Below are 25,929 nucleotides of genomic sequence, written 5' to 3'. Positions count from 1 at the left end.
AGACTTTTATCTATATCATTTGACACACTTTGTCGTGAAGGGGCATCTAAACCTTCACTTTGATAAAGTAAGATTTGAAATTTTTTAAACAAGATCAACCGAATCCAAACAAATCAAAGGAAACCATTGATCACTCATGCATGACTAATCCTCATATTCTGAGAAGAAAGAACCTTTATCGTAACATCACGTTGAAGAAACAACAACCTAGTTTTTCCAAATTCCTCAAGAGAAACAAGTTCTTATACATCAATCGTCAACTCTTCAAATCTCATCGGGTATTCCTTCATCACGTCAAACGTTATATCCAAAACAAATCCAACGAATTTGACAAGGAACCCTTGAAGACAAGAGCCTACTATCAAAAGTCTGCTTTCAATCAAATCATAAACCACGGCAGAAAAATCAATCCAGCATTCTTACCCGACGAGTGTATCACTTATAACATATCTCAACCAGAACCACCCACCCCTGAGCAACATATCAATAAGGCTTTTGTCCCTTTCATCACTGAGAGTTTCTACTAAAATGTATGTTACTCGCTCTCAAAGAAACAAACAAAGCGAGACACACGCTGAGTCTAGTATGAATCGAAGATTGTCAAATCCTTTTGAAGTTCCACCCTTAGAAGAACCTAAAATTACTGAAGCACTTCTTCAGGAATGTCAGGAAAACCCCTCATTTCAAAAGCTTGTAGAAAGGCTCATGGAAAATGACAAAGAAAAATATATGCTCATGCTTACAAGTAAAGGCGTTAAACTTCCCGAAGATTTAGACTCAAACATCTTTAAAACTGGATCTTGACAATATGCATATCAAGAACAACAAAGAGAAGAAGAAACCTGTAACTTTGAACAACACATACCTGAGCAACACATTCTAGAACAACGCATACCAGAAATGCGTATACCCGAACTAGAAACACCAGAGCAAAATATACCATTTACCACACCTTTTCAGCTGAGAACAAATACAAGGGAAGAACTTTTCCCTCGACAAGACAATATGCCTTTGGCTGCCCTTACTCAACAAATGCAAATGTTGCAAAGGCAAATACAGGATATGCAACAAGGAACAACAGTGTGGTACTCTTTAAACGAAATCTGTCCTTATCCGTTTGATAGAAGATTAAACATGGTGCCTTTTCCTCCAAACTCAGACATTCCCAAATTTGATAAATATGATGGGAAAAGTGATCCCCGAGATCATGTTCGAGAATTTTGCACAATGAACCTTGAATTTGCTCATGATGACACCTATTTGATGAGGTTATTCCCCAGAAGCTTAGGAGGGAAAACCATGGAATGGTTATCCAAAATTACACCACCTGTCAGATCATTTGATGAATTGGTTAACAAATTCATAACCCAATATTCCTATAACATCCAACATGCCATAACCATGCTAGATGTTTGCAACACCAAACAAAAGAACAATGAAACATTCATGATATTCCTTCAACGCTGGCGACGTATGGTATCCAGATATCCTCGAGATATTCCCGAGAAGGAGAAAATGGAAATCTTCATCGATAACTTAAATAGTGAAATGAGTTATAGACTAAAACTTCAATGCATACCATCTTTCGCTAAATTAATTGAGAATGGCATTCAAGTAGAGGAAGCATGTGTCAAAAAGGGAACACTCAAATTCTACAAGGAAGGAACAAACTCATCAAACTACAATAACCAGAACAACACCAACCTTGACAAATCTTGATTTTGGACTCGAAACAAAAACGAAGGCAATAATGAATCATATGATCCCAAATCTAAGCAACCAGTGCTCGCATTATCCGGAAATCCTCAAAACATGAAAAATCCTAAGACTGCTAATTCAAATGCTCACACATATGCACCAAACACCGATCAAGGACAACTCAACACAAACAACACCAATGATACTCAAAGCAAAAACATGAATCCAGGACCTAACAACAATTCACGCAACAACACAAACAATTTCCAAAAGCGTATCTTCACACCACTGGGGCAATCACTAGAATCAGCATTCAGAGAACTTTTGGCACACAAGATTCTTTCTTTGCCTCCAATCAGCAACTATGAACCCCAAATCAAACCACCTTAGTGGAATGATTCACACTATTGTGATTACCATCGTAACAAGGGTCATCAGACGAACGATTGCATGAGGTTAAAACATGTGGTGCAAGATATGATTGATCGAGGTGACTTAACCATAGATGGTCTCAAAATAAATAGTGATCATGGAGCCTTTAAAAATCCTCTTCCAAATTACAAAGATGGAGCTTCAACCTCGAACGATACACGCGGAGCTCATATCAACCATATCTACAACAACACCATAAATCACATATCAACTGAAGAACATCAAGTAAATGTCATCACCATCAGAGATAAGCATGATCATGAATCTGTCAATGTAACAACCTGAACTTAGAAATATGTCTTGAAAGGACATACTGCACCTACAACTATCACACCAAAAATCCAATATGACTTGGTTAGCCAACTCCATAAAACTCCAGCATAGATATCTATACTAGAATTGCTGAAACTATCACCAAAGCACAAAGACATATTAGAACAAGCGCCATTGGAAACCAATGTACCTCAAAATTTGGATACAGATAGATTTCAAGCCATGGTTGCCCATATGGCTGGACCTCATAACCTCACCTTCTCAGAACATGACAATGCTTCCTTAAGCTATCCGCATAATACTCCTCTCCATATCGAAGTCATTGTTTGCAAACACCGAGTAAAAAGAGTCCTAATAGATGGAGGAGCCAGACTTAATATATGTACTTTAAAGCTTATCCGTGCATTAGGCTTCTCAGAAGAATCTATTGATCCCTGCAAGAAGATTACCATAAAGGCATATGATGATGAGGAAAGGTCCTCTAAAGGAACTGTAATATTACCTATTCAAGTGGGACCAATACAAAAGGATACTATATGTCAGGTCTTAGATTTTGATCTCACCTACAATATTTTGTTAGGACGACCCTGGATACATGAAATGCAAGCAGTACCTTCTACGTATCACCAGTGTGTCAAATTTCCTTATGACGGACAAGAAGTCTCCATATCTGTTGATCACAATCCATTTCAACATTGCAACGCAATGGGGGCAGCCCAAGACAGTTTGGTTCCTCGTAATAGAGAAAAGCAGCAATCTTCAACATCAGATCAACAAATAGCAAAATCCAACTCCTTATGGGGAGATTTCAAACAAAAAATGCAAATCAAAGACCAAGGCATAGGAGAATACTCTTTGGAGCCTTTATGTTTGGCCAAATTGCCAACATCACCTAGATCTCATGGATTGTCTACTACATCAACACATCTAGTCACTCAGCCCATCACCAAATTTGATGGTACCTTCATCCAATTGGGAACTCTAGCACATGAATCAGAAGACAAGGATATTCTTAGCTAGTTATACAAAGATGAGAAAAAAGATAATAGAGTGGCTACTCTGGACATTGTTCTACCTGCACACCTATATGGAAAAGGATACTTAATCATGCAGCAAATGGGATATGATGATAAAGGACCTATTGGGAAATGCAAGGAAGGAGTCACTGAACCTATAAATCTTCCTTCACAACCCAATAGAAACAAAGCAGGCTTGGGTTGTGAGCTCACCTTCCTATTAAAAAGGCCACCCCACCTAACTAAAAAACCTCAATGGAAAGTAAAGACGAAGTACAAAGAAGAATCCTGGGAGGAAGCACTCTTTGAATCAGCAGAAACAATCCGCAAGGCACGAGAATGTCAGGATCGGAAGTTACATCAGGAAAAGTTTCTAAAACACAAAAGGGCCATGTCTACAGCAGTAGCTCATATTCAAACACCAATATCTCAAGAAATAATAAAATCATCTTCGGATACCTTTGTTTCTCCCCGAAGAAGCACAGTCTATGAACAAATATAGAAAATAGAAGACGGATCTGACATAGAATCAACAAAAACTATCAAAATGGTATCTATCGTCAAAGATTTGTTTTCACCATACAACATACCAGTTTACAGCACTGATAGAATCTGGGATGATGCCTCGGAGACTGATTCCAATTAATATGAATGGGGTACCTGCTCCAATGCTACTACAGATATCCCTAATGATACTGATTCTACATCTCTTTCTCAAGAAGAACATAGCACAAGAGATAGACCTCTTGAATTTGGACCACAGAATATCTATGACGCCATGGAAAATGAACAGAAACATTATGAACAAGTCTATGTAGAAGATAATACCATTGAAGACCTCGACAAAATCCTAGACTTCTTTAAAACCAAGAACAATCATGATGAAAACTCTGTCCTAACCCTCACAGTAGCCGAACTTGATCCACCTAATGATTCCTTACCGCTTGTCTTTCCTGACCTCATCGACTGGGATGAACCTGAAATCCATGATCTACTAATTTTCCCAGATGATGAGTCTATTATCCATTACCTATGTACCGTAAATCCGGAAACAGGCTCTACCAGTGAACAAAGTAACGATGTCTACAAACCAGGGAGTGCCAAGTCTCTCAGTCGCAAAAATGAACCAAATAAAGGATCTGATGCTGAAAACCAGTCAATGGCAGCTCTAGATCACCCAAAAGTAAAAATAAAGGATGCATCTGAGGGTGAAAACCTTTTTAAGGCACCTAACGATGGGAGGCTTGACACTCTTCCTGAGCACTTTCATGAGCGATCACCCATATTGATTGAGCCCACTCAATCAATCAACATTGGTACCACGGAAGCAGTCAGAAACCTACACCTTGCAGAATCTCTGACAAAGGAAGAAAGATCAGCATTCATCGTTTTCTTTAAATAACAGCAAATTAACTTTGCTTGGTCATATGCTGATATGCCTAGAGTGGATCCACACTTAATCATGCATCACTTGTCCATCTCTTCACGAGTTAAACCAGTCAAGCAAAAGCTACGAAAAATGAATCCACAAGTGGCACTCATGGTCAAAACTAAACTAAAGAAATTATTAGATGTCAGATTCATCCGACCCATTGACTATGCAGAATGGATTTCCAACATCGTTCCAGTATCAAAACCAGATGATAGTATTAGAATATGCACCGATTTCAGAGACGTCAACAAATCTTGTCCAAAGGATGACTTTCCTCTGCCTAGTATCAACATAATTATGGATCTCACAGTAGGCCATGCAATGCTATCACTAATGGACGGTTTCTCAGGCTATAATCAAATCAAAATAGCCCCAGAAGATCAAGATAAAATCGCGTTCACCTATCCTTGGGGAACGTACTATTGGAATGTTATGCCTTTTGGCTTCAAAAATGTAGGAGCCACTTATCAAAGAGCAATGACCACAATATTCCATGACATGATGCATACATTTATGGAAGACTATATGGATGATTTACTTGCTAAATCCTTCACTAGCGCAGAACATCTCAGCATCCTAACAAAAATATTTGATCGATTGGAGAAATTCCAAGTCAGGATCAACCCTAAGAAGTGTGTCTTCGGGGTTACATCAGGCAAGTTACTAGGCTACATTGTCTTAGCTAAAGGTATTGAAGTAGATACAACAAAGGTACAAGCCATTATGGACATGCCACCACCAAAGAATATCAGTCAACTTAGATCTCTACAAGGATGACTTCAATCAATCAAGCGATTCATCGCTCAGCTAGCAGATAAAAGTCTACCATTTAACCATTTACTACACAAAAATGTACCATTCAAATGGGAGACCAAGTGTGCAGAATCTTTTTACCAAATCAAACAGTACCTGATGAATCCACCAATTCTAGTACCACCAGTCGCATGAAAGCCTCTTATCCTATATATCTCAACAACAGATATATCGCTGGGGGCACTATTGGCACAAGAAGATCAACAAGGGAAGAAACGCACCATATATTACATCAGTAGGACATTGAATGGCTATGAACTCAACTATACATTCATTGAAAAGGCTTGCCTAATAGTGGTCTTCGCATCTCAGAAGTTCCAACATTATATGCTAGCACACACCATTAAGCTAGTCGCAAAAGTTGATCCTCTCAAATATCTACTCAGTAAAGCAGCTATTACAGGCCGATTGGCTAAATGGGTCATGATTCTCAGTGAATTTGACATCCAATACACAGAAAGATGAGCAATCAAAGGACAAGCAATTGCAGATCAGTTGGCTGAAGCACCGCTACCAGGCAAACACACCATGGAGATTGAATTTCTAGACAGGGACGTTCTTGCTCTTTCTACCAAACAATGGACCCTATACTTTGACAGATCCTATACAGAACATGGTTCAGGTGCTAGCATTCTGTTCATCACTCCTGAAGGATACACTATACCAAGATCATATAGGCTTATGTTTCCATGCACAAATAATGTGGCTGAATATGAGGCATTGGTTATAGGTATCAAAATGGTCGTAGAATGGAAAATCACAGAGTTAAAGGTCTATGGAGACTCGCAACTGGTCATCCATCAAATCAACAACAACTATCAGACAAAGGATGACAAGCTACTACCCTACAAACGAATGGTGGATGACTTCAAACAATATTTTGTACACATCACCTTCGAGCAAATACCGAGATTGAACAACAAAGCAGCCGATGCAATGGCTACTATCGCTTCATTACTACAAATTCCAGAACAACAGAGTCATTACGAGTTCTTGGTAGAGCAACTGTTCTCCCCAGCCTATGACCACTCTGAATCCGAGGTTATCTATGCCTTGACTGGTTCAGATTCTCCGTTATATGGACCAATATACGACTACCTCAAGCACAATATCTTACCAATTGACCAATCCTGTAACCAAAAATGTAACTTTATCCGACAAGCTGCCCGTTACACCCTTACTGCTGATACTTTGTATCGTCGAGGTCTAGATGGTACTCTTCTTCGTTGCCTTGATCGTAATGATTCCAATTCTGCTTTACATGAGCTTCACAAAGGTATTTGTGGCACACATTCAAGTGGCACTACTCTTGCTAAAAAGCTTCTAAGGATGGGATACTACTGGCCTACAATGGAGAAAGACTCATATCACTTCGCTAAGAAATGTCCTAAATGCCAGATCCATGGTAATCTCATACATGCCCTAGCACAGGAACTGCAGCCATTTACAACATCCTGGCCCTTTTGTCAGTGGGGACTAGACTTAGTAGGAAAAATTCATCCTTCATCTTCAAATGGACACAAGTTCATTATAACAGCAATAGAATACTTTACCAAATGGATAGAAGTAGTTCCCATGACCACAGTGACAGGGAAACAAATTGCCTCGTTTATCCTCAATTATCTAATCTATAGATATGGTATTCCAAGTTCAATCATCACAGATAATGGATGGCCTTTCAAAAATCAAGATGTCCAAGAACTATGTGAAAAATTCAAAATCCAACATAGGTTCTCTACACCATACTACCCACAGGGAAATGGTCAAGCGGAAGCATCTAACAAGACAATACTGAAAATCCTCAAGAAAACAATGAATGATGTAGGCAAAGATTGGCACGTACAACTCAATCCATCACTTTGGGCATACAGAACCAGCTTCCGCACACCTACAGGAGCAACACCATACTCCTTGGTATATGGATCAGAAGCCATTTTACCCTTGGAGGTAGAAATCCCATCTCTCAGAGTCTCTTTGAAAGGTTTAATCCCAGATGAAGAGTATCGAGTTAACCGACTGCAAGAACTTGAACTATTAGATGAAAGACCTCAGCATGCTTATACTCATCTCAAAGCATATCAGCAACGCATGTGCAGGAGCTACAATCACAAGGTCATTCCCCGCAACTTCAAAGTTGGTGACCTAGTCCTCAAAGAAAATCCAAGAAATCAGCAAGATCGGGAAAAGAAAGGGAAATTTGAACCTAACTGGTTGGGTCCCTATGTTATCATATCAATCTATGGATCAGGTGCCTATCAGCTAACAACTTCAGAAGGAGATGTGCTCGATGAACCAACTAACAGCATCCATCTGAAAAAATACTACACTTAAGTAGCCTAGTGCACAGAAAAAGCCAAAACAAGCAAAAAAATCAGAAAAAAAAAAAAAGTACAATGAAAACAAATGGAGAAATCCTGGTAAATAGGCGCTCTTTTGAAAGAATGGCTCCTCTATCTATCTTCATACCATTTTATCCATACAAACACTATCGGCCATCGTCCGACACTTAGCACATATCCATTCAGAACATACTTAGTGTAGTCACTTTCCTGGTTATCCATATATATACTCTTACCACAATCCACCATGGCTTGGAAATCATTGTACATATTCACATCAAGAGGACACTCAACTAGGGGCATTCAAATCGTCTCAATATTGCAAACATCCAAGACATCAAGGCTATTTGCAAAACTCAAAAGCATGACATCCAACAAACCAAAAACTACGCTTCATCGCAAAACAAAACAATTCACAAAAATACCAAGGATGGATGATTTTTTGAAGTACTAAATGTTGCATTATCGCATAAAAATCTTAACTAGTTTTGCATTTTGAACTTTTTGAATTATTGGATTCTCGTCCTTGTCTCACTAAATGCTTCGAAGCTAGAGATCATGAGGAACTTCCAATATTTTCTTATTCTTCTATCTGGGAGGCGATCACTTGTATTGTATGAATACTTGCCTTGAGATGTGATACCTCGAATATCACTGAAGGCCTGATTCCATTTCACACATACAAATGATTTAATCTTGTCTGTTTACGCAATACGCACTCAGGTCATCCTAGTTCAATTATACCTTGACGCTTGTGCTATCTTGCAAAATCAAACATCATGTAAATTTTTCTCAGGTCATTATGGTTCAATTATACCATTATGCTTGTATAAAATTTCAACATTTCCTAAAACCAATCAATGCTCAATGATGATATCTACAAAGAAAGCAAACATATGGCTATATCAGATGGCAAATACAGAATGAGGATGCTACCAAAAACATAGTTGCATATCATTTTACAATTAGTTGCATATCAAATCATACATCTCATTTTCAAGATACATTTAGTTGTGTATCAAATCATACATCTCATTTTCAAGATACATCTCACAGCATATAAAAACATACATCCTGCATCATACATTATATCATATATTTAAAGCATTGCATCATCATGAAGAAATAACCCACAAAACATGCATCCATATAAACACACCACATGATCAAAGAAAATGGTGTCGTATATATATATATATATATATATATATATATATATATTTCAAAAATGATCAACAGGTACAAAATGTATCAACACTGTGTCCAGTACAAAGAAATAAACAATGATAAAAAATACAACAGAGACCACTTCTCTCAAGTATGACTATCCCCTAACAAAGATGGTCTAGCTCCAGATGCACCCGCCCCTGGATCCCCAGGAGGGTCCTGTCTCGGTGGCCCTGTCACACCTCAGCTCTCAGACCGCGACCCTGTATCTCGAGATCGACTAGATCTCGACTGTGCAAAGCTCTGTACTCACCGGTCCCTGGGTACCGCAGCCTCATAGTGTCGTCGATAGTACTCCACCTCCTGAGCTCTCAATGCTAGCTCTCTCAGGGTGTCTCTCATCGGACCACCCATCGCTGCTCTCTACATGCTAGATACCAGCTCCTCCGCTCGCCCCCTCCGCTCTATCTCGGTATCCCGCTCAGTGGTCAACTATGAAATCTGCCACTGATATGTTAAAATCTGTGCCTGCAGCTGTTGTACAGTCACCTGTAGGGTCTGAATCTGCGCATCCTCAACATGTGTAGGGACCCGAACCCGTAGTGGTACTTGTGCAGGGGCAACCCCTCCAACCTTTCCTGTCCTCAGTGTTGGAGGTGGGAGTACATCCATCCTCCTCCTCTGTGCTAGTCGCCTTGCCTCATCAACACCCCCCACTGCAGCTAGCACCTCCCCTACTCTCCCCTCTCCACTGGCTCCAATGGCCAATCCACCTCTCCCCCTGTCTATCATCCCCTGTCTCACCGCTCTCTCCACACCCCTATCTCCTCTCCTAGCTCTACCTCCCTGCCTCCCTCTGGCTCCTCTCCCTCGTCCATCTCCATCCTCTCCATCATCATCATCATCTCCCTCTCCCTCCTCCTCATCAGAATCAAAAGCTGGCCTCATCTCCTCAGGATCAAATATCCTGGCCACCGCTCGCGCAGCAAACAATCTAGCAAACTCATCGGTCATGCCCGCATCCTGAATCTCCGGGGCATAATCCCATATCTGCCCTGCCAACCTGACAAACTCCTCCACCGCCACTGTGCTATCAATGGTCGGGCCCCAATCCGCTACATCCTGTCTCCGACATGCATATAGCCACGCTCCCTGTGGAATACCCTACTGGTGCCCAAACTGCCTCAAAACTCGAGTCACCACAAACCTCTCTATCACAAACGAGGTCCTCCCAATCAGGTATCTAGTCATAAAAACAAAGGGCATCTCCAGCCCGTCCTCTGCCCACACCTCGCATCCTGTATACGGTCGTCAAGTGACCGTATCAATATCATCAAGCACTCTCCTCCAATGCTCTAGTTTGCCCAGCTTACGCTGGACAACTAGACCCCTGTATCCATACGCATATGTGCATCCCACGGGCCTGTCCCTGTTTGCTAGTGGCCTCGCCGCTAGATTGTGCTCCCAGCACCATACCTGTAACAGTGTCACGCCAGCTGACAAACTATCGTAACTGAGGTATACCACCTCATGGAGCCCCCTGTACAGATGGGCCAACATAGCTGATCCCCATGAAAATCTTTGCCCCTGTGTGACCATCTCCTCCAATACCAACCCCCATCCCATAGAGAATCCCTTTGACCTATGATCAGGACAAAGGAATCCACCAATGAACCCTGCTAGTACAGATGGCAGTGGTGCATAATCCAGGTCCAAAAACTCCTGCCACAGGATCTCATAGCCACAAACCATCTCATCATGGAAGATATGGCGCAGTGCCTCTGTCCCACCCTCCTCCGACTGCTCATACGGTAGTAGTGCACCTACTACGGGAATCCGTAGGATCCTGTAACAGTCTTCTGGTGTGACTATCATCTCTCCAGTAGCAAAATGGAAGGTGTTTGTGTCACTATGCCACCTCTCTGCAAGTGCTGTCAGTAGCCCTCGGTTCACAGTAAACCGAGGCATATCCAAAAGGGAGGTCAACCCACATCTCTCAATGATGTCAAGATCAGCCTAAGACAACTGTGATATCAATGTCCACGGTCTCATAAATCTCTCCCTCGACTGCACCACACCCAATCGCTCCTGTCAACAAGCAAAACAAATCCAAATATCAATTTCCACATCAAAACAAAGATATCAAAATCAAACTCACATCAACAACATGAAACAATTTGCTCCTCTACATCAAGTTCAAAATCCTATCATTTCATATCAACTTGTAAAACAATTCAAGTTATCAAAAACCATATCAAAACTTGTAACACAACTCAAGTCTCCACAATCACATAAACTTGTAAAAAAACTCAAGTTTCCCACCCATATCAGCTTGTAACACAACTCAAGTTTCCAACCCATACTATCTTGTAACACAAATCAAGCTTCACACATTGAACTTGAAACAGGGTACGCAAATAAATCATATTTTGATCAAAACACCACATTGATATCAATACATAACTTGAAATATCGCACATCAAAACAAGTTATATCAACACTCATATTGGACAAATCCATAAAATCATGACAGCAGACACAACAAATTTACAAAACACTTCATCTTGCAAAAAATTTTCCAGATGCGCTAAAACAGACTCCCGCTGCGCTAAACTTTACCCACGCGCTAAGCTATTTTTCCTACGTGCTAATCTATTTACCCTATGCACTAGACTGCCTCTACGCGCTCACCTTTTCCCCCCATGCACCACCTAATCTACCCTATGCGCTAAACCCTACCCACGCGCTAATCTATACCTCCCGGGCGCTACCTATTTGACCCTATGCGCTAGGTTAACCCTACACGCTAAACCCCCTTACCCATGCGAACCCCTGTGGCCCCTATGTGCTAGGTCTACCTTACGCGCTAACCTACTGACCTAACGCGCTATCGACTATCGCCATGCACTATTCTACGTCTATGCGCTAACCTATATTTCTTATGCGCTACCCTATTTTATTTCGGACGCACCCCTAAAATAAACTTGATGCGCTACTTCATTTTTCGTATGCGCTACTTTGCGACTTTAACGCGCTAAAACGCTAAAACCGAGTTTCAAAAATAAAAAAATGACTAAAAATGACCAAATCAAAAATCAAAAGAGGGTCAAAAATGTTGACTTACTGGTGGTCCATACGCTGCAGGTCTCCAGTACCTCCGAACGCGCTCGAAATGGTGTCTGGAATACGGAATAGGCATTTTCTCTTCAGACCAAATTCTCTTTCTCCAAAGTCAACAAAGCACAAATGAATCAAATCAAAGCTATTTTCCCCCTTTTATAGAAGGAAAATGAAATTAGGGTTAGCCCAACGGACCTGTAATATGGTCACGGTCTCCCTTATACCCTACACACTGTACATTCTCAGGAGATGAATCAATTTACACACATTTTACATCGACGAAATCCTACACATCACACACAACTCATCAAATCAAATCAAAAAAATTCAAAATATTGATTCATCTCTCGAGGGGGCATCACGCATCAAATCAAATCTGGGGCATCACACATCAAATCAAATCTGAGGCACGACTTGCAAATCAAAAGAGCGACACAAAAATTGCATTTAATCATAAATCATGATAAAGCATCATTTTCTTTGAAATAACATGTGCACACACGTCACTTCAAAGAGGGGCAAAATGTAGACGTATAAAAATGACCATATTCCTAAATGAATATTTTATGTTCATTTCTCTATTTAATTAAATCCAATTTAATTAAATTACCCGCATTCCTCTATTTAATTAAGTAAATTATTCAATTTATTTAAATTAAATTCACTATACCCATTTAATGAATAAATCATTTTATTCAATTAAATTCCCCCTATCCACTTTTAATTAAATTCAAATTTAATTAAATGGTTATCCTAAATTGAATAAATCTAATTTATTTAATTTCCCCAAATTGCAACCAAATTGAATAAATCATTTAATTCAATTAAATCCTGTTATCCCTCCATCCACTTGCAAAATCCTACATCTCCCACTTGCCATCCTAAATCCTATTCCTAATTCCTTCTAGACTCTTCTAATGGCTTCTAATTAGCCTAACCCATCTTCTAAACTTTGTCACATCCCTAAGCAAGGGGAGGTCACTTCTCAAATTCCTCAAAGTCTTTGATAACCATTAAAGGCTTCAAGCCTTCAACCACTTAATTCCTCAAAGTCTTTGATAACCATTAAAGGCTTCAAGCCTTCAACCACTTAAATCCCCAAAGTCTTCATAACCATTAATGGTTAACTCAAACCCTCTTACATGGTTAAAGAATTTCTTTTCACTCAACCTTCATCCAACCCAAGGGTCTCATCAAGCATTTAATGCTTTGACCATGATTATCTCTTAATCATTTGCACAAGGGTTTATCCTTGGATTAACTCTTAATCCAATGGGTAATCTTAATTTAGACTTGACCCTTACCTTCTAGATAACCCTAAGGTCTTCTCAGGTATTTAATTCCTCCAATCCCTTCTCTCAACCCAACCCTATGTTGACACTTGTCACCATTTCATTGGTGCCAATTGCAAACATGGATCCCCAACTTTCAAACTCAACCCTTGATCCACTCTTTCAATCCTAACCATCCATTGCCCTGTTTTTGCTATAAATAGAGCTCTCATTCCTCCATTTTGAATATCCTCCAAATTTGTAGTATCACACTTATGCTCAAATACATTCAAGCTTTCATGTATCATTTTTATGCTCATCATTTTAGCCTCTTTGAAATCAGGAATTAGTCTAAATATGCATGTTTAGAATATTTTTTTTATCATTTAGCTCAATCATAGACTAAATATATCATGTTAGGATAGTACTCATACTAACCTTGTCAATCTTATCATCTAGTTTATTGCATTTCTAAGATCATGCATAGCTTAGGATGCATTTCATTCTAAAATCTATCAAAGCATCCCTCGTTCTTGCATTTGCCATCCCTAAACCATTTTTCTCAGTGATCTGAGAGCAAAAACATTGGTTTGAGGGACATTGTAAGATAGAGAACCATGGGACCCACCTTGGGAAACTGAGTGATGCTTCATCACTCCATAGCTTGCACCAAGAAGTCCTATGTGTGTGTGGACAAGTATTCTGGAACATTTTTACATATTAAGTTCTATTGACCCGCTTTTCCTGCATACAGATCTAATAACATTCTTATTTTTAGGTCGGGGAACTAAAGTACAAGTCTCATTCTTCTCTATCTGATCTAATTCAGCTTCCATAGCCTTTAAACAATGTTTATCTTTACAAGCTTCAATAACAGATGTTGGTTCAATTTGAGAAATAAGACATACCTCTTAATTTGTTAGTCTTCATCTTGTCATAACTCCCTTGTTCCTATCTCCAATGATTTGATCTTCAGAATGATTTAATCTTACATACCTTGTTGTCTTCTAAAATTCAGGTTCACTGCTCTGATCATCAATCATAGTTGAATTTTTTGATTATACTGGTGTAACTGTCTCAGTTTCCTGTACTGGTTGAGGCATTGTCAATTGAGTTATGATCATTTCCACTGTCGGTTCCATGTCATATGATATAGATTGATTTTTGTATTGCTCATCCACTTTCACATTAGCGCTCTCCACAATTTTCTGCAATCTTTTGTTGTAACATCTATATGCTTTGCTTTGAATTGAATAACCAAGAAATATTCCTTCATCACATCTAGGCTCAAACTTCCCAATTGAATCATCCCTTTTGATATAACATTTACTTCCAAAAATTCTGAAATATTTAATAGTAGGTGTATTTTCAAACCATAATTCATAAGGGATCTTACCGGTTTCACTTTTGATGTGAACTCTATTGAATGTGTAGACTATTGTACTCACCGCTTCTCTCTAGTAGATGTGAGGCAATTTGGCTTCTATCATCATAGTTCTTCCTGCATCCAAAATGTTATAGTTCTTCCTTTCCACTACTCCATTTTGCTGAGGAGTCCGAGGTGCAGATAATTGTCTCCTAATTCCATTTGTCTCACAATAACTGTTAGATTCATGAGAAGTGAACTCATCACCTTGATCTGATCTTAGACATTTGATTTTCAATCCAGTTTATGTTTCTACCTTTTCTTTAAAGATCTTGAATTTATCAAAGGCTTCTAACTTCTCCCTTAGAAAAGTCACCCACATCATTCTAGAATAATCATTAATTATCAGCATGAAATACCTATCACCTTTAAAGCTTCTCGTCCTTGTTGGACCACATAAATCAATGTAAATCAAATCAAGTACATCATTAGATTTATCATGTATGCTCTTAAAATAAATTCTAACTTTCTTTCCCAATTGACATTCCTTACATACCAGATTATGAGGCTTCATAATCTTATGTATATCTCTAACTGCCTTTATTGAACTAATCTTAACAATACAATCAAAATTAACATGACACAACCTCTTATGCCATAGCCAACTCTCATCAATATGAGCAATCAAACATGTCTTATTACTAGTGTTCAAGTGAAAGATATTACCTTCAGTCTGAGTACCAGTTGCAATCACCTAACCAATTTTGTTAATGATTTTGCATTTTCTATCTTTAAACTGAAGTTCGAATCTCTTGTCCACCAATTGACCAACACTCAAAATATTATTCTTTAAACCTTCTACATAATAGACATTATCATTATTATGCTTGCCATCTAGAGAAATAATACCTCTAATTTTGATCATACGTGCTTTTTCATCTCCAAATCTGACTTGACCACCATTGTATTCTTGTAGGGATAGAAATTTCATTTTATCTCCAGTCATATGATGTGAGCATCCACTATCAATTACCCATGCATCCTTATCTTCCAGTTTTGCTACCAGGTCCTTTTCTTCATTCTTGATAGTCGGTTCCAGTTCATCTTCCTTTAAAGCATAGAACACCCATTCCTTTCCATTGTCGGATCCACTAGTAGATTCTACTGCCAGTTCATCCTCAAATTCATCACTTACTCCATCCTCATCCGCTATGTAGCATTGTTTACTTTTCTTGAATCTATATCTATTTTGATTAGGCTTAAATTATTTCTTGACTCTCTCTTCAAATCTTGCATTCCTTTGATGTAAAATGACCAATCTTATTACATACAAAACATTTAAAAGGTGCTTTTCCTTCATACTTCATGTCGGTCCTTTAGGTACTCTTATAGCAAATAAGGCTTCAATTTTCTCAAATTCTTCATCCTCTTTCCTCATATCTTCCAATTCTTTTGCATATAAGGTTTTCCAATCACTTTTGTCCGTAGATGATAATGCATGAAAAGCAGGTTCAGACTTTGTAGTTCTAGAAGATCCAAATTTTTCAAACTCAAAATCAAATAATTTCCCAATCAGAATGTCTCTGTTAACTGAAGTATTTGCCATTGTTCTCAGCTCATTAATTGCAATTGCCTTCATCTTGTAAGCCGGTGGAAGGGATCTCAATACTTTGGAAACTATCTCATCTTCACTCAGAGATCCTCCACAACATTGAATTCCCATAACAATCTCATTTACTCTTTCCATAAATACAACAATTCTTTCATTATCTTCCATCTTCAAGTTTTCATATCTTACCAGGTAACCATCAAGTTTAGCAATTTTGACAGTAGGGTCACCTTCATTCAAAGTTTTCAATTTATCCCACATAACCTTTGTTGATGATTTATTAGTCAATCCCATGATTTGCTAATCAGTAAGTGCACACAAGAGAGCTTCTCTAGCTCTACAATCATTTTCAATATTCTTGTCGAGGTCTGCAGGAGCAGGATTGTCAGATGTCGGATCATAAGGTGTATATCCTTTCTCAGTGATCTCCCAAATATCCTTGCCAAGACATCTAAGATGATTCTCCATTTGGATTTTCCATATCCCATAATTTGTTCCATCAAACTTAGGGATTTCTCTTCTGAAAATAGTTGCCAGTGGATTTGAAGTGTTAGTTGCCATAGGATCTACCTCAAGTGGTTAAGCTTCTACAAAAGAGGACCAAAGCTCTGATACCAATTGTTAGGATAATCAGTGAACAACTGAGAGGGGGGGGGGGGGGGGGGGGGTGAATCAGTTATTAATAGATTATATCAATCAAACCACTTAATAACCTTTAACCGAAGCATATAAACATTAAGTACCGGAATAGCAAAAATAGATGTTGGTAAACAATACAACTTAACAATAAAATAGATCATCAACGCAATGCAACCATAACACATAACACCATGATTTGTACGTGGAAAACCTTGAAGGGAAAAACCATGGTGGGAAGCCTACCCACAGTCAAATGATACTTCTGCAGAAAGTATGTGTTACAATGAGGGGCCTGCACATGCAGGAAGGCACACTTCCTAGAGCGTACTGATCATTACAAAAGAGTCTCACTGACTACAGAGAGGTTATAACCACCTCAAGATAAATGGACAACAATCCAAAATAATGAAATGCCAAAGATAGCATCTACCATGCCTGACTACAATCCTGGTTAAGCTCAATACCAGAGGCCTTTGACCTCTTCCTTAATCCCAATTCGATCACCTATGATCGACCAAATCTCCTTTGCATATGATATTACACTTCCATTCACATTCCATATGATCTACAATGAGATCTTACATCAATTTATACTAACCCTAAGGCCTAAACTAATTAGGTTGACCACCTAAAAGATATTACAATAAGATCATTACATACATCCATATTACAATGATATATCATGTCGGTTTAAGACCAAAAAAATAATAACCAATCCATAAATCATCCTGGTAATGTGTAGAGAACATGTTAACATGATACCAGTCCATAACCTAGATAGGCACCAAACCTAATCTAGGTCCACCACACCAAATCAATGTCTTCAATTAGTTGAGGCACGATCAAAGAGAATATTCAGTATCCTGAAATCCATCTAGAAGCCACACCAACACCAGTTAGCATCCTGTCAATATTTCTCAATGAAAGCTCTGACGGTTAAATCTTAAACCCATGTCGGTAAGGGTTTACAAGAGTGTGTGATGGCATCTGATTACTAAGTCAATACCAACTAGCCACAACATGCTCCAGAAGCATGTAACACATATAATCAAACATACTCCACTGATCCAAACATGTCGGAAGTGACCAACAGATAGTCTCTTCTGTTGGTAACACTAGATCTTTTATCAGTAACCAAAACATGTATGTCGATAACCAACCATAGCAGCTAGTGTTGACATCAATGACAAAACATCAATGCAACACATAATCAATTCATACATATTGCCAACACTTCTTACTGGAGTGTCAAGAAACACATGCATCAACTGACACACCTCTAGAAACCTTCATCGTCCGAAAGAAAAATTGAGACACTATACAAACATCATAAGTATATTCTCCAAGCCACAACAATAGAAACAATCACAATAGACAAACAAACTATTAATAAAATACAATTGTCAAGAACAACAGTTGCAACACAAAGGATCTAAAAAGATAGAAGTACAACATCCACAAAGCATGAATACTATATCCATGATCACAAGTTCTTATTTGCAAATGTAGAGAAATGCATAGCATTCTCCTGGACTATCCTCAACATACCTTCCTACAACTTTAACTCCATTATTCAACAAACAATTTGATTATTCTTGTAGCAACTTTTTCTTGTTCAAGAGCAATAGGAGGATCATCATAACACCTTGTAGAAAGTACAAGATAATCAATAATATATCCATTTTATCATCATGCTTCTAATTCTCATCTTAATACTTTTAATTTATATCTTAATACATCTAATCCTCATCTTAATATGATATCATTATTATACCATCTCAAACATTAGCAATATCATCATCACTATCATAGGTATACAAGAGCAAGTCTTATGTGAACATCTTCATTATCACTTCTCTTCAATACATCATTATCATCATTATGCATGGTAAGATATCAACACTAGACTAAGGCACACATCTAACCAAGACATCTTTTCTCATTCATCTAAATCTCCTTCAACCTTCTTAATATTCATCTAGTCGACAAACATAACAACTACTACCGGTAATCTCTAGTGGATAGAGCACAACATACACTTCCATCATCAAAGGGTTGACACAAATGGTCAAAGCATAGTTGTACTAACAATAGTATCCATCATTATCTAACAATCATGACCCATTTTATTAGCAACATTAGGAACAATCTCCATCAAGAAGATTCATCAATAATAACCAACAACATTAGCAACACAAGTAGACAGTTGACATCAGTCAACATATAATTCCATTAGATTCATCATCAACATGTCATTAATGACAACACCTAGTCATCAATGACAACAATTCTAATGATCTTCATCATAGTAATCTTCATTGTGTAGCTATGCACACAACTACACCATGTTGTTGCATTGAGGGTGGACAACACCATAACTATACTTACAAAAATCTATAGTTTCAACTTCAATACTGAGAGAACAATCACTCCAAAATTTATCAATCACAACATTGGGTTTAGTTATCAACACAAGAGTCATAGACATCCAACCTAAAATCATTTAGCACTTATTTGTACTTCAATATTGATGGCACCATCATCTGCACATTTTGCAACAAGATCGTCAACCATCTACATACTCATTTGAACCCATGTTAGTACCTAAGATATGATATTGCACCATCCAATGAACATTCATTAGCAACATGTACTTGACAAGTATCTATCCAAAAGTCTTAGCATACTGGCAATGAAACCATGCAACCTGAGGTTTGACATCAATGGCAACACTTATTCATCAATGACAATAACTATCAACATGTTGGTTTGAGTTTGGTAGGCCGATGAGCTTAAAGATCTTGTTCATTTATTATTAAATTAATAGTGTGAAAGGGAGATGGAGTACCCATTACTGTCAAGGGCTCCTTTGGAAATATTGTTGATTGAAAGTCTATGCGAAGATTAAAAAAATGGCTATTTATCGAGAAAAAAGAAAAGCAATATGAGATAATTGATTGAAACCTCTCTCTTGGTATTGAATGAACGCATATGGAGGTTTAAACATATGATTTTTGGTGAACAATTTTTTAGGGTTGAGTTTAAAGAGTTGGTATGTTGGATTCATTTTGTTAGTGATTTTGTCTATTGTAATCAATATATTGGGTTTTTTTGGGGGGGGATGGCCCTATCACAAGTAATTGGCAAATAAACCATAACGTGTCTGCTCTTTACACTAAAGAATTTCTAGTATCCTTTCATGTTAAAATGATATAGTGAAACTTGTTATTTTATTGGCAAAGTTCCTCCATAAAAAATAACTATAAAATAAAGTTCATAAAATAATATGTATTTTAATTTTGTTTATGGTGTTAATAATCTATTTTTTTCTTGGTAACATATATAATATGATGATTTATTAGCAATCATACTTGACAATTAAATTTTGTGACTTGTGGCTTAGAAAATTGCTTAGAAACTATGTAATTGAATTTCAATAAATTGTCATATAATTTTTGTATGTAATTTACAAAAGAGGAAGATCAAGTACTAAATTATATCACAATTAACTTAGATAAATGTGTTGTGTATAAACGTGTATCTATATGTGGAATTAAAATACAAAAAAATAACTAACATAAATGTATACTATTATGTCAAAGAGAAGAAGACTAATTTAAATGTGACAAAGCTGCAATAATTAGAATCTAATCTGACTAAGTTTGGAAACAAATGATCGAGATGAATGTGCACTATAAAATCTTTAGTTGTGGAAACACATAGATCAAGACTACAAGTACGACCTTGAAGTTGAAACCATAGCCTTGAAATTTTGGGGAGGTTCTATCACTTGACAAATTTTGGTGTCCATTATTTTGATCATAATTTTTGAACTATAGCTCAAAATCACATAAATTTGAATCATTGAAAGTGAAACAAGAAAATCCCACTGTGTCATTCTTAGAATTTTATGAACTGAATGAGTGTAACCTTGATCATAAGATTTATGGCCCTGAATTTGTTTATTATCCTAATGTTTGAATCTTCAAAGCTTTAGTATTGTCGCTACTTGAAGTAAGGAACAAAGGGTGATGCTAAGAAGCATCATGGATCTTGCTAATTTTATGTGTTCAAATGATTGAACTTCCCCCTTGTGCTTTGGTCAAGCCTCATGACTAAATTAAAAATGAAAGTAAAAAGAGATTATAGATTTTGGTGTTGAATGTTGATATAGACATCTCAAATGACCTTGGGGGATCAACAATTCTTTTAATAAAAATATTTCACCAAATGGAGAATAGTTGAAATTGAGGATTCAAATTTTGGTGAATAGAACAAGTTATAAGACAACCTAAATTGCCACATTTTTTATTAAATTTTACTTTAGTGCTTGTTAAATTCCTTGAGCATTCATTTTATTAAAATTTTAGTTGAGATTTTTTTAACCACAAATTCAATGCACATGATTAGATTTAATTTGCCTAAATTGTATAAGTGATATTACAAACATAAATTGATTTGCTAGTAATATTACATACTTATTTCTTATGTTAGGGTCATATACCCAATATTTATTGTTTATTGTTGATTTTGTCTCTAATTTAATGGTTCTTGTTACTTTTTGGGAGCTAAAATATACTTTCACTTTTAAATGTTCATCTTGAGCCTTGAATTCCTTTTGGACCATTGATCTAAATGGAGATCAACAATTTAAAAGGAATTCTAGTCCCAAACGAAATGGTATTTATTGTGTGATTATATATGATGTACCTAAAGTTTATAAGTGAGTACATCATATAAAATCACAAATTAAATACCATTTCATTTGGGACTAGAATTCCTTTTAAATTTTGACCAATATTTGTTTTCCATTGTCAACTTTTCTCCAATTGAGCAAGTTTCATTTCTTTTCAAGAGTTAAAATGTACCCTTTCTTTCAAATTATCATTCCAAGACCTAAAATTCATTTTGGATCATTGAATGTTCATCAAGCTTGGAAGTTTCTTTGGATTTTCAATCTCAATGGAGATCACTGGTCCAAAAGGAATTCTAAGATTGATTAACATTTTGTAAGTGCAAGCAAATTAATGGAGATCAATAGTCTAAATAGAATTCTAGATCTGATGAACATTTGAAAGCATAGGTATATTTTAGCTTCCAAAAGCAATGAGAACCGTTTAATTAGAGGATATAAATGGTCCACAAGGAAATTTAGGCCGAATGAAGAATTTTCGCATCTAAGATCAATCTTTTCATCATCCTAAATAAGCCAACCTTAAGGAATATATCAACAAGATTCCCCTTAGTTAATCCATTTCCACAAGGATATGACAAAAGTGGAACAATGATAGTTAATAATCTCTTTAGGTACACCATGATATGTGTTGAACAACTAAAATAAGCGAAAATAACAGAAGAATAATATAAAGATTTACATTGTAAAAATAAAGAGTTGTCATATTATGATCATTCGGTTCAACCTACATCTAATGTATTGGCTTTATAAAGCCATCATTTTCCCTTACAAAAATAACTCATGGGAATGAACTTCCCAACTAACCTAACTACAAACTAATTAGATTATTGAATGTAAACATTATTTCCTAGTAGATACTTCCCAATCCCATTGGCAATGGCCTCAAAATTGCTTGTCTACCAAATTGTAGGGGAAAATAAGGTAGTCGCACCCATAAGAGAGCAGAGGAGAATAGTTATGTTTGAGGGTAAATGGTTGGAACCCATGGTTTGATGTAGAGAAAGTGACCTTAAAAACTTAATGTCTTGATTTTAATATAATCTCCATGTCCATGAGAGACTTAAATGCAAAGATCAAGAAACATCTAGCACAAGGGTAAATGTAAATATTTCCCTCCATTGCTTTTTTTCTAATGCACTATGATTCATGCATTTAGATCACACAGCTTGGTTCATAATCTACAAAAAATACATATTGTTGTATGTTCCTATAAATACTCTTCTTGATTAGCAAACTCCTAATATGTGTGCAAAATGAACTCAATATGTTTTATAATAAAAAATTAAGTATAATAATAGAACTATTTGACTTATACAAATTATTTAATTTTAAATTAGAATGGATAAAATATATACCAATAATATATTTCAATAACACTTCCTTTTGTGTTTAAAAGGAAAAGAAAGGGTGGGGTGAGAGAAAAGGGTGGAGTGAGGGCAAGGCCAACTAAGTCATGTTTTTCATTTTTTACATTCTTAAAGTTAATAAACAACTCCTAAACATTTTACCTTATTCAATACTAATTTAAATATTCTAGCTTGTGTCGGCCTAAAGTTTAATAAAATTTTATTTCCAAGATTCACGGTAATAGTTTCTTTATTTGATTGACATTATCAACATTTAATTATTTATTAAATTTTAATAAAATATGAAATTCCATCACAAACCCAATTCATAAAGATATGATGCATATAAAGTAGCAATTCAAAAAGTGAAATTTTATCATACAACACTAAAGTTATAACTTGAGTGCATCACAAATTCTATTTGTAAAGATATATGATGTGTATATTAAGTATTAATTCAAAAAGTGATTTTTTATCATACAACACTAAAATTATAACTTGAGTACGATCATTCAAATCATCCTAAGTTGTACTTAGAATGCACCCATGTTATAATACATTTGAAGTCTAATACATTAATAGGTAGATTTGTAGGATTATCTTTTATTATCTTCTTTTATTAGTAGTGTTCTACAAGTATATAAAAACTTTTTAATGACTATATGTTTTATTTATTTAATGATGATAAGTTTAAACATTTTTATATTAAATTGGCATATTCAATTATAGAAAATTATTTAAACATATATTTCATTTATTTATTATTTTACACTATTTTGTGTATAAATTTCTTATGTCACTTTGCTTTTAAATTTTATACATTTCTTTTGTTCTTTTGGTGATTCAAGAATATTATAGAGTTCTTAAGTCATGAAACCAAGTGTTTTATAGCTTTGAAGCATAAAATTTAAGCCTTAATAGATTTTGACTAAATTTACTTGGAAGAACTAACAATGGGTGCAACCCCTTAGTTACTTTGCCTAGTTAAAATATATGATTTACACAAACCCTATCCCACAACATAATAAGGAAATAGTCGAGAATAGTTATAAAGGCTTATGAAAGAGGTGGTGGGAATTGGAGAAAACATGTTCATACACAAAATTATTTACATAAATTGACAATGTAAGAGAGATTAGGTAGTAAATGGTAGGGGGTTGGGGGGGGGGGGGGGGGGGGTCTTATCAAACTACCCAATCTTACGACCTTAATATCCCATCCAAAACACTATATGAAACAAAAAATCTGGATTTTATCTTTATTTTAACCTTCATATATAAATTCATACAATAAAACTCCTCAATAATAATAACATTTATGAAGGTTTTCAATAAGAGGAAAATTTCATAAATTTTAAAATGTTTCTAGGCACATCATGCCTTCAAATCTTCAAACCCTCTTGCCTTCAACTTTCTTGGTTTCACTCTTATTCATAAACATGATCTTCTCATTCATCCTACAGCTCTCATGGCTACCTTAAACACCAATATAAAATCGTCAAATTCATTCTTTCTCTTACTTTATCTTTCTCCTCTTGGCAAGCTAATTGTCTACACTCTTCTTTATGCAATTCTTTGGAGCAATCTACAAGTAATTTCTCCAACCTTGTTGTTGTTGATTGTTTCTTCTAAAAACCATTGAAGACTTCATTTTATAGAGATTAGAACCCTTAGGAGGAATCACAAAGGGGCACCTAAATCTTCCATTTCATTTCCATCCAATTGTCTTTTGAAATTCCTCTGAAATTCCTCAATAAATGCTTCCAAAATATTGCTAAAATATATCCAATGACTTGTTGTTGTAAATTCCTTTGAAAAAAGAATAAAAATAAGAACCATGCCATGCTCTTTGGGAAATTGAAGTCTTTAATTATTTTCTCAAAAATCACTAGTTTTTTCCTTCATTTTAGGCACTGGAAATGAAATAATACAACAAGAAAGGAATGTCAAAGATCACTTGCCTTATGAACACTTCCCTAGGCATCCAAATTAAAAAAAATAGTTCATTTTTAATTTATAATATGTCAATTTATCCCTTCAACCTTTGAAACCTTGAAATTGGGCAATATAATACTTTCAAAATCACATAAAACACTTTGTTTGCCTCTAAATTTTTTAAATGGAATCCAAGTTTTAATAAAACTAATATTTTATCTGTCAACAGTCCAAAATATTCCCTTGAAGTTTCAACCTATAAAGTTCTGATGCCAATAGCTAACAAGATGAGAGGGGGGGGTGAATCATACAAACTTAATCTTCCATAAAATCAACAGATTCAACCTCAGTAACTTATACTTCAGCAATATAACCAAAAACTGCTAAACATGCTAACTCATAAACACATAATCATCATAACACATATAACACTAGATTTAACGTGGAAACCCAAATAGGGAAAATCCATTGTGGGATTTCGGACCCACTAAGAAATATACACTTCTAGAGTATGCTCGGTTAAAAGCAAATCCTGTTAAAGATTACAAACACATTGCTAGATGTGACCTGGTTAAGGGATTTCCCTCAGATCTGTTAGGATCTTCACTTTGTTAGAAGTGACCTTGTCAAAGGATTTCAAACACTCATTTATAATGTTACCTTGCTAGAGGGTTTACAAATAAGACTGTTAAGTCCACTCGATTAAGAGATTTTCTATCACTTACAAAATAACAGTAATAAAAATATATCTACAACTTCACATCTAAAATGCTAAAGC

Source organism: Cryptomeria japonica, chromosome 11, assembly GCF_030272615.1.
Source record: "Cryptomeria japonica chromosome 11, Sugi_1.0, whole genome shotgun sequence".
Lineage (NCBI taxonomy): Eukaryota > Viridiplantae > Streptophyta > Pinopsida > Cupressales > Cupressaceae > Cryptomeria > Cryptomeria japonica.
The sequence above is the reverse complement of the archived record's forward strand: the minus strand, read 5'-3'. Positions refer to the sequence as shown.